We start from the raw sequence: 9858 nt of genomic DNA on the forward strand, positions 1-9858 counted from the left end.
TAATCAAATATGTTTCATTTCAACTGAGTGAGGATAGCAAGAAGTCATTTTCACATTAATAAAACTCATAACCCCCTTTCTTCATGTTCAAAGTGGAGATGTACTACACACACCAACAGGAATTGTCAACAGGAATTGATTTTGGAATTGTCTTTCCCGACTCTTCCCTGACTCATAACTGGAAAGCATTGCTCACCCACTCTCCCTTATTTGTAAATAGTAGAAATTACTGCAGAAGCAATAACAAGTCTTACTCTAGATACATTTATTGCTTGTTTTCAGGCGTTTGTGGTTACATCGACGGTGCCTCACTTGGTTGCCCAGGCTGGTGTGCAGTGACGCAATCATAGCTCACCACAACCTCAAACTTGTAGGCTCAAGCAATGCTCCAATCTCAGCCTCCCCAGTAGCTGGGACTACAGGTGGACAACTTTTTAGGAGATATTTTTTAAGGCTTGCAGATATCTTCTTGGTAAACAGTTATTTGCAGTGCATTAATGGGTTTCAGAATTCAGGCTGCCCAGCCATGTCCACTGCTGGGGCTGCCAGCTGGCTGATCTCACAGCCAGGCTGGCCAGTGGATGCAGCAGCTTGCAATGCACATTGCAGAAATCCCCCCACAGAGGTAGGCTGGTGCTGGGGAGGAGTAACTTTTCTTTCTACTTAGAGGCATTGTCTATTTTGGCAAAAGGGACGTCAGTTTCATTTCCACCAGCTACGTGAGAATCTGCAGGTGGAAACCTGAGTTAACAATGGTGCTATAGTGGGCATCATCCCTACCAACCATATTTGCCCCAGAAAAGGGCGCAAAAATGACCATAAGACTTTCCCCCTTGAGAGAGATGCCTGCGTGTTAGCAAATAATTTCTGTACCAGTTGCTATGTCACAAACCACCCCCAAAACTTTCTGGCGTAAAACAATCATGTTATCATGCTCATAGATTTTACAGCCCATAACTCGGACAAAGCAGAGCCGGAAGAGGTGATCTCTGCTCTATGATTTCTGGAGCCTCTGCCGGGAAGAATCCAAGTTGAGAGTGATCTGATGAGCGGGAGCTAGAATCATCTGGAAGCATCTTCACTCATGCCTGGCAGATGATGCAGGCTGTCAGCCAGGACCTCAGCTGGGCTGTGAGCTGGAGCACTTTCATGGGCCTCTCCATGTGGGATGATTTGGACTTCTTCACAACGTGGTGGCTGAGTTCCAAGAGTTAGCATCCTGTCCATGAAAGCCAGGTGGAAGCTCATAACATTCTTATAAACTAGCCTCAGATGTCACATGGCATGCTGGGTGTGCAGTGGCTCATGCCCGTAATCTTGGCACTTTGGGAGGCTGAGGCAGAAGAATGGCTTGAGACCAGGAGTTCAAGACCAGTTTGGGTAACATAGCAGGATCACAGCAGGACCTCTGCAAACAACAAACAAAAAACAAACAAAAAAACAATAATAATAATTATCCAAGTGTGGCAGTGTCCGCCTGTAGTCCCAGTTACTCAGGAGGCTAAGGCAGGAGGATCGCTTGAGCCCAGGATTTTGAGGCTACAGTGAGCTATGATCTAAGTAGGCTGGGCAACAGAGTAAGACTCTGTCTCTGCAAATAACATGAAGAAGTCACATGGCAACAGTCCTGCCATACTTGGCCAGGGCAATTACAAAGATCCGTGCAGGTTTGACGTGTAGACCCCACTACTGGAGGGAAGGGGGTATCTAGGTCACATGGTAAGAGCACATGGATAGGAGATAGTTTTGAGGCCAACTTGGGAAAACGCAATGTTCTACACAACCTGTGTCTAATTTCCGAACAAGTGGGATATCTTGATCTACCCAGAGTCATCTTGAAAGCAGAGAGGAAAAACCACTCAAGCAGAAGATAATATCTGAGTGTTGTATAATCTTTGGTTTGGGGCAGAGAATAAAACAGCAGCAGAACAACACTTCAGTTGATCAGCCCCTGCCCTGTATAGCAGGTACTCGTAATGATCTGAAATTTCTGCCTTATTTTCAAAGAATAGAAAAATTAGGCCTGGGCTAGAGAAGAGACTCATTCTTGATTTAGGTCAAGTGCCTAAAACACAGAGGCAAAGCAGTGTGGGTGAAACTGTACACACTTTGGAAGCACAGTGCTAGATTTAAACCCTCACTGTGCCACTTACCAGCTGCCCGTCCCTGGGCAATTTCTCCACTTCTGAGAAACAGTGCGGCAATATTAACTTCCTCATGGGGTTGCTGTGAGGATTAAATGGGGTCATATCTGCCAAAGCCTTCGTAGCTACCCTGGAAAGAATCTCAGAGAATTAAATGGGGTAATATCTGCCAAAGCCTTCGTAGCTACTCTGGAAAGAATCTCAATCATTTAAACTGCCAATGGAACTGATCCATTTTTATGATGTTTAATTCACTGCAATAAAATGTGTTCTCATCAAGACTGCTGACCATTCTTATGTCTGGAAAGCTTACCCTAAGTGACATACTTTTCCATCGGTAAACATGGGAATGGGCCTTTTTGGGGAAATGATCTGCTTGTTTCTTTAACTGTCCTTTGAAAGAATGCACCATGGCATCTGAGAGCCAGAAGAACGAGCCTTGTTGATCCAGTGGGGTCCAGGAGTTGCTCTGTCCTTGGGGGGCTCACGTTCTGTTTGCTCCATGAGAACAGAAGGGAGACTGTTGACTCAGGGGAGGGCTCATCTCACCAACCTGGCAATGTATGAGCCATTGAATCAGATTTGGGGCTGGTTTTGGTCACCACTAGAGTGTCAGAGAAACTCAGTGGTAGAGAAAGCAGAGATTTTCCCTATCACATGGTCAACAGGAACCAAGGAATCAAGAAAGCAGGAACCAAGCTGATCCACGCTTCAGGGAAGGTCTTATAATTTGCTCCTGGTATGCTCCTCCTTGGTCACCAAGGCAGGGTCTCCAGGGGTTACCATTCAGATGAAGCCATCATATTGATTGGAAGGGATGACCATTACTTAGGCAAGGGTCAGAGCTTTAGAGGAAATGAGAGAATAGGGAGAAGTGAACAGACAGGAAGCCAAATATTAGAGGAAATGAGAGAATAGGGAGAAGTGAACAGAGAGGAAGGGGGGGAAGTGACTCACTATGAAACTGTGATTTTTCAGGTCTTAGGAACTGAGAGTCCATATGTATGGGATGTAAACATGTGTGCCTACCCATCTGTCTGCCTAAGCTCTTCTTCCACACACGGGAAGGAAGCCCGCAGCTTTCACCCACTGGCAACATAATCACAAGGTCTATAGCTCTCCCATCTAAATGCAGCCCCATGAAGCTGAGATGGCTCATAGCCAGGGAATAGGGGCCAGATTCTGAGTTGAGAAGTCCTGAGTTCAAGTCCTGTGACTTAACATTTGGGTAATTTTCAGCAAGTCAGGTAACTTCTCTGAGATACCATCTCCTCACCTGTAAAATAGGGGAACTAATCCTTGCTCAGCCTTCCTCAAAGGATAATTTTCAGATTCCGGTGTTTATTATCTGTGCCTCCAAGATGCTGTAAGATCCACTAAGGCAGAGACCATGATTGCCCTCTTCCCTGTTGTACCTCTTTGTGACACCTGTCATGAAGTAAATATTCAAAAAAGGCTGGTGAATAAATGAACGATAGTATGATGAACTCAGCCCCTGCCCTAGACAGAAGGCAAAGAAAGAAAGCTCTTCTTGCATTGCTCATTCCTTCCCACCAGATACTGCTCCTTAGAGTGTGGTCTGTGGACCAGCAGCAGCAGCAGCACCTGAGAGCTTGTTAGAAATGCAAATTCAGTCCGGGCATGGTGGCTCACACCTGTAATCCCAGAACTTTGGGAGGCCAAGGCGGGCGGATCACCTGAGGTCAGGAATTTGAACCCAGCTTGGCCAACATGGTGAAACCCCGTCCCTACCAAAATTACAAAAATTAGAATTAGCTGGCGTGGTGGTGCATGCCTATAGTGCCAACTACTTGGGAGGCTAAGGCAGAAGAATCGCTTGAACCCTGGAGGCAGAGGTTGCAGTGAGCCGAGATCACACCACTGCACTCCAGCCTGGGTGACAGAGTGAGACTCCATCTCAAAAAAAAAAAAAAAAATGCAAAATCATGAATCTCAATTTAGAGGGGTCGGAGCCCAGGAATCTGTGTTTTAACACACCCCCTCCATGATGCCAACACTCACTGAAGTTTGAAAAGCATTGCTGTTGGACATACTGGGGTGAGGATGGAATGGGGTATGAGATGCCACGCCCCCTTCTGAGTTAACTACTTTCCATCTGGTTCAGGTGTTCATTATCCAACCCACCCCATCTCTTCTTGGCCTGCCTTGGAAAGGCTGTGGAAGCTGGCAGGTGCCTGAGGAGGGATAGGAGGTCTTGTCTCCTCCTCCCCCTCCCCATGGTGACCTGGGAGTAGCAAGTCTGGCCCCTTCCTGTTTCAGCAGAACCTGCAGATACTGTGAGAGGATCAGGAGATAAGCTCTGCTCTCTTCAGCCCTGAGCAGGGGCAGATACATGAGAGCTTTGCAAAATGGGCCTCTCCCAGGCCAGGCAGCTTCTCTGCACGCTGGCAATGCCCTGTAGGGGCAGCTGGGAGGTCTCAAGCTGGGGTCTCAAGTACCATTCCATCCTCCCCCATCCCTTGGCCCCTCTACTGAGGTCTCTTCCCACCTCCTCTCGAGGATCTGAAACTGATAGTGAGCTGTTGGAAGCGTGCAGCACAGATGAGCCTCCGAGATAAGCACACACGATAAGAACTCACACAATCACCCTGGTCCTGTTCCATGTTCTCAGTGGCACCTGATTCAAGGTACCTAGAAGCAGCTCTTCACGCGTGCAAAAGAGAAAGTAGGGGTACTGAAGGAGGCGAGCTGGACTCCCAGAGAGGTAAAAACAAAATGCAGCAGGGACAGATGAAGAATCCTGCACTATCCAAAAAAGCCAACAGTTCATGTCCAAGATCACAGCAAGGAGGTTCTGGGAGCAAGGGAGCCTGACAGCCGCGGGAACCAGACTGAGGGTTTCAATCAGATGTCCATGGGGTGGCCTGAATGCAATCTTGACCACACTGATACAGATTATGGAGTAGGGAAGTGACAAATCCAGTCAGCTGTAAGGTTAACTGGGGCAGTTAACCTCAGTGCCAGAAGGAGCTCTGGGCCCCACATTCTGGAAGCATTGTAGAGAACTGGTGTCTTTCCCAAAGACTTATCATGTTATGGGAGGAAGAGGAGATGCTTAACCTGGATAAAAGACAATTCTGGAAAAGCTACAAGAAAACTGACTTCAAATATTTGAGAGAGCTATGAGTGAAAGACAGAGCAGCTTAGATCCTTGCAGCACAATGAAGATTAGCGGAGGCCCAATTGCACCTCCATCCATCTGGGTCCTGCCTTCACTCCTGCCATGCTCAGCAACATCCTGGTTGCCAATGACACCCCAGACTGAGTCAGCCCCATGTCCCAGTCCTGGGCCTGGTGGAGGTGGAGGTTTAGGGCTTAGAGTCAAGAAGCCCTGAGCTCCAGACCTCACCCTGCGCCCTCTTCTTGTGTCACCCTCGCCCTGAAGCGCAGCCTCTCTGGGAGTGGGATTTCCTGGTCAGTAAAATGAGGACGATCACCCCAGCCCTGTAAGGTCATAATGAGGATCCATTCATTCAACAAACACATATCGAGCACCATGCTCCTGCTGAAAATCACCCTCCCGAACCAGAGGCTGGTCAGTAAAATCAAAAAAACAAAATGTGTTTGTTGAATTGGCTGGGCTGGTCTTGAACTCCTGGCATCCAGTGATCCACCTGCCTCAAAGTACTAGGAGAGAGAGAAAGTACTAGGATTACAGATGTGAGCCACCGCACCCAGCCTCTCAGTTTCTTTATCTGTAAAATGGGAGTAATAACAACTGCACCTGCCTCACAGGATTATTGGGAGAAGCATTAAGACATGGATTTGTACTTGCAGAGTGCTTGAAACACACATGGTAAGTGCTCAGTTAACACTGCCGGTGACCGCCAGGGGCCCTTTCCCTGTCCTTCTCTCAGAGTTGGCTTCTAGAGAAACCCAGCCTGAAACACTGGGGCAAGCAGTGATTGGTCCAGGCATTGTTTCAAGCACTCTGCAAGTACACCACCACACCAGGCTCTTCTGAAAACTTCAGGAGTCTCCTCTGGGCCTCTGCATACCACGTATAATGACAATGACAAACTGAGCTCAGGTGGGAGTAGCGGGTTCTGGGCCAGAGCCCGCCTATGCTGAGGCTGACAAAGTGCCTCCAAGTGTCTGGGGACCCACCCAAAGGCTTCTTCTAAAACACATCTCCCTCTCTCTGGTGAAAACCTGAGATCACCCTCTGAAGTATCTCAGGCAAGGCTAGGTGTTGAACAGAGAGCCTTGGGGACCCAGGTCCCTGATATCTGGGAACTGTCAGACCCTCTCAACCGCAGTACCCCTTTAGCTGAGGGGAGGTCAATGACTCAGAGGAGAACACCTGATCCCTATCTTCCGTCCATCTGCCAGCGCTTGGTTTCCGTCAGTCAGCAGAGCTCAGGTTACATAAATAGCTGGTATTGCTGATTCGGCACATTCTGCACGATGGTGTGTGCCAGGTGGTACCCAGCACCTCCCAGCACACAGACCAGGATCAGGGTGAGGAATAGGTGAGCAGGGCCTACGTGGGGGCAGCTGCAAGGCAGCTAAGCCTGCCACCTCTGGAACCACAATCCTGGCTCCTGAATGTGTCGCTGTCTGATTTGGGGCAAGCACCTTAGCCTTCCCACGCCTGTCTCCTTGCCTGGGTAATAGGCAGATTTACTGGTAAGAGTTGTGGCTCTGGAATCAGACAGTCTAGGTATGGATTTTGCTTCCACCACTTATTTGTTGTGTGACCTTTACAAGTGTCTCAGCCTCTCCGTGCCTCAGTCTTTTCGTTTCTTTCTTTTTCTGTTTTTTTTGTTTTGTTTTGTTTTGTTTTGTTTGTTTGTTTTTTGTTTGAGACAGAGTCTTGCTCTGTTGCCCAGGTTGGAGTGCAGTGGCATGATCTTGGTTCACTGCAACCTCTACCTCCCAGTTTCAAGCAATTCTCCTGCCTCAGCCTCCTGAGTAGCTGGGACTAGAGGTGCCTGCCACGACACCCAGCTAATTTTTGTACTTTCAGTAGAGATGGGGTTTTGGCATGTTGGCCAGGCTGGTCTTGAACTCCTGGCCACCAGTGATCCGCCTGCCTCGGCCTCCCAAAGTACTGGGATTACAGATGTGAGCCACCACACCCAGCCTCTCAGTCTCTTTATCTGTAAAATGGAGTAATAACAACTGCACCTGCCTCACAGGATTGTTGGGAGAAGCATTAAGAAATGGATTTTTACTTGCAGAGTGCTTGAAACAATGCCTGGACCAATCATGGCTGGCACCAGTGTTTCAGGCTAGCTTTCTCCAGAAGCCAACTCTGAGAAGAGGATTAAGTACAATATTTGTCTCCTCTGAAAATGACCCCAGCAAGCATCTATAAGAAAATGGGGAAATGAGACAGGGATGAAGCCAAAAGAGGGTGCATGAGCAGGTTATCTTTGTGGAGAATAAGAGTTTAATACTGCTGGGGGTCTCTGGGAGCTGCAGAGAAGCCCCTCAGTATCCTACCACCCAAAGGCAAGAAAGCTGGGATGTAGAAAGCTGCAATAAAAAAAAGCAAAGGAGCGGCCAGACACAGTGGCTCATGTCTGTAATCCCAACACTTTGGGAGGCTGAGGCAGGAGGATCACTTGAGCCCAGGAGTTCAAGACCAGCCTGAGCAACACAGGGAGACCCCCATCTCCGCAAAAAAAATAAAAATAGCCCGGCATGGTGGCATGAGCCTGTGGTGCCAGCTACTCAGGAGGCTCAGGAGGATTCCCTGGGGCCTCGGAGGTCAAGGCTGCAGTGAGCTGTGATTGTGCCACTGTACTCCAGTCTGGACAACAGAACAAGACCCTGTCTCAAAAATAATAATTTTTAAAAGAAAGCAAAGGAGTGTAAGGGGACAGGGTCCCAACAGCGACCACCACACCAGGCTCTTCTGAAAATTTCAGGAGTCTCCTCCAGGCCTGTGCACACCATGTATAATGACAATGACAAACCGAGCTCAGGTGGGAGTAGGGGGTTCTGGGCCAGAGCCCACCTGATGCTGAGGTTGACAAAGTGCCTCCAAATGTCTAGGGGACACCCAAAGATCTCTGAGAAACATCTCCCTCTATCTGGTGAAAACCTGAGATCACCCTCTGAGGTATTTCAGGCTAGACTAGGATATGATCCTGTTGGCACTGGAGAGTGATCCCTCCAGCTGGGGACAAGAGCTTAGGAGGCAGGGCAAGCCTAGGGGGACTGGAGCAGGGCAGAGGGGCATACAGTCTCCTCCAGCACCCTGGCAATGCCTGCCAGGCTTGGTTCTGAGTGTCGGATCATTGGGATCTCTAGGCAGGGGCAGGGCATTTAAGGAACTGAATGGAACTCACTCCTCTGACAGCTGCGGGGTGGAAGAGCTGGGCGAGGAGGTGTCCCAGCTGCTTCTCCTGTTGATAGCTGCACGGCAGGGGAGGAGTAGCAAGGCAGGCAAAGCACCCCTGCAGGGGTCTCCTTAGCTCGGAAACATGAGGAAGTTGAGGACACTCTGACCCCTGATATCCTTGGACAATTTCCCAGACCCTCTCGCAAGCCCCCAGCTGGAGAAACAATGGAATGGTTTCAAAAGAAACCACTGGAATGTTGGACAGGGGCCCTGGGACCTCTAATAGCCAACCCCAGGCAGTCCCAATAATTACGCAACTGGGCCACTTCCAAGATGTTCTTCCTAAGAAGTATGCTGTAAGTAAATCAAAGCCTCACTCCTAGGTCTCACAGGAAGGTCTACACAGCCCGACATTTCCCAATCCCACATTCTGAAAGTCTTCTCTAGGCCCTGGGAGGTCCAGAAGGCAACACCTGCTCACTGGTGAGGTCCCAAAGTGCTTAGTAAGCAAAGTACATTTACAGTTGAATAGCAAGGGAAGGGAGGGGAGGAGAGGCAGGTTGACACATGGGCAAAAACCACTGTCTGGGCTGAAAGGAAGATCAGAGATGATCCAACCTGTTTCTAGAACTGGGGCAGAAGAAGAGGGACGTGGGAGGGTACACAGCTGGTTGAGGGCCCAGGTGAGCCACAGGACAAAGGTGCTGCATCTTATTGGTACCTCAGCTTCACCCATAGACGTTGAAAAGGCTGAAAAGGGGCCGGGCGCGGTGGCTCAAGCCTGTAATCCCAGCACTTTGGGAGGCCGAGACGGGCGGATCACGAGGTCAGGAGATCGAGACCATCCTGATGAACACGGTGAAACCCCGTCTCTACTAAAAAATACAAAAACTAGCCGGGCGAGGTGGCGGGCGCCTGTAGTCCCAACTACTCGGGAGGCTGAGGCAGGAGAATGGCGTAAACCCGGGAGGCGGAGCTTGTAGTGAGCTGAGATCCCGCCACTGCACTCCAGCCTGGGCGACAGAGCGAGACTCCGTCTCAAAAAAAAAAAGAAAAAAAAAAAAGAAAAGGCTGAAAAGGGAGAGCCATGGATTATATACGGAAGCACAGGACGGGAGAAGCAAGAGTGTGAACAATTAACACAGAAAAGACCGATCTTCCACCTCCACGACCCCCAGGTAGCATTCCCTCAGGCTGCTGGGAGAAGGACTCCGACAGGGTCATTTGGGATGCACGAAGCTAGTGCAAAATGACCCATATTACAAATGAGAAAACAGGCCCAAGGAGGGTCTTGGGCACAAAACTTCCATCGGGCCTTGCCTAAGGCTCCTCGGACCTTTTTTCAACTCTGTTCTCTCCCTGAAATGGGTCCTCCCACTTTCCCTTTTCTACTTGCTCGCT

The sequence above is a fragment of the Colobus angolensis genome, unplaced genomic scaffold, assembly GCF_000951035.1.
Source record: "Colobus angolensis palliatus isolate OR3802 unplaced genomic scaffold, Cang.pa_1.0 Scaffold61, whole genome shotgun sequence".
Lineage (NCBI taxonomy): Eukaryota > Metazoa > Chordata > Mammalia > Primates > Cercopithecidae > Colobus > Colobus angolensis.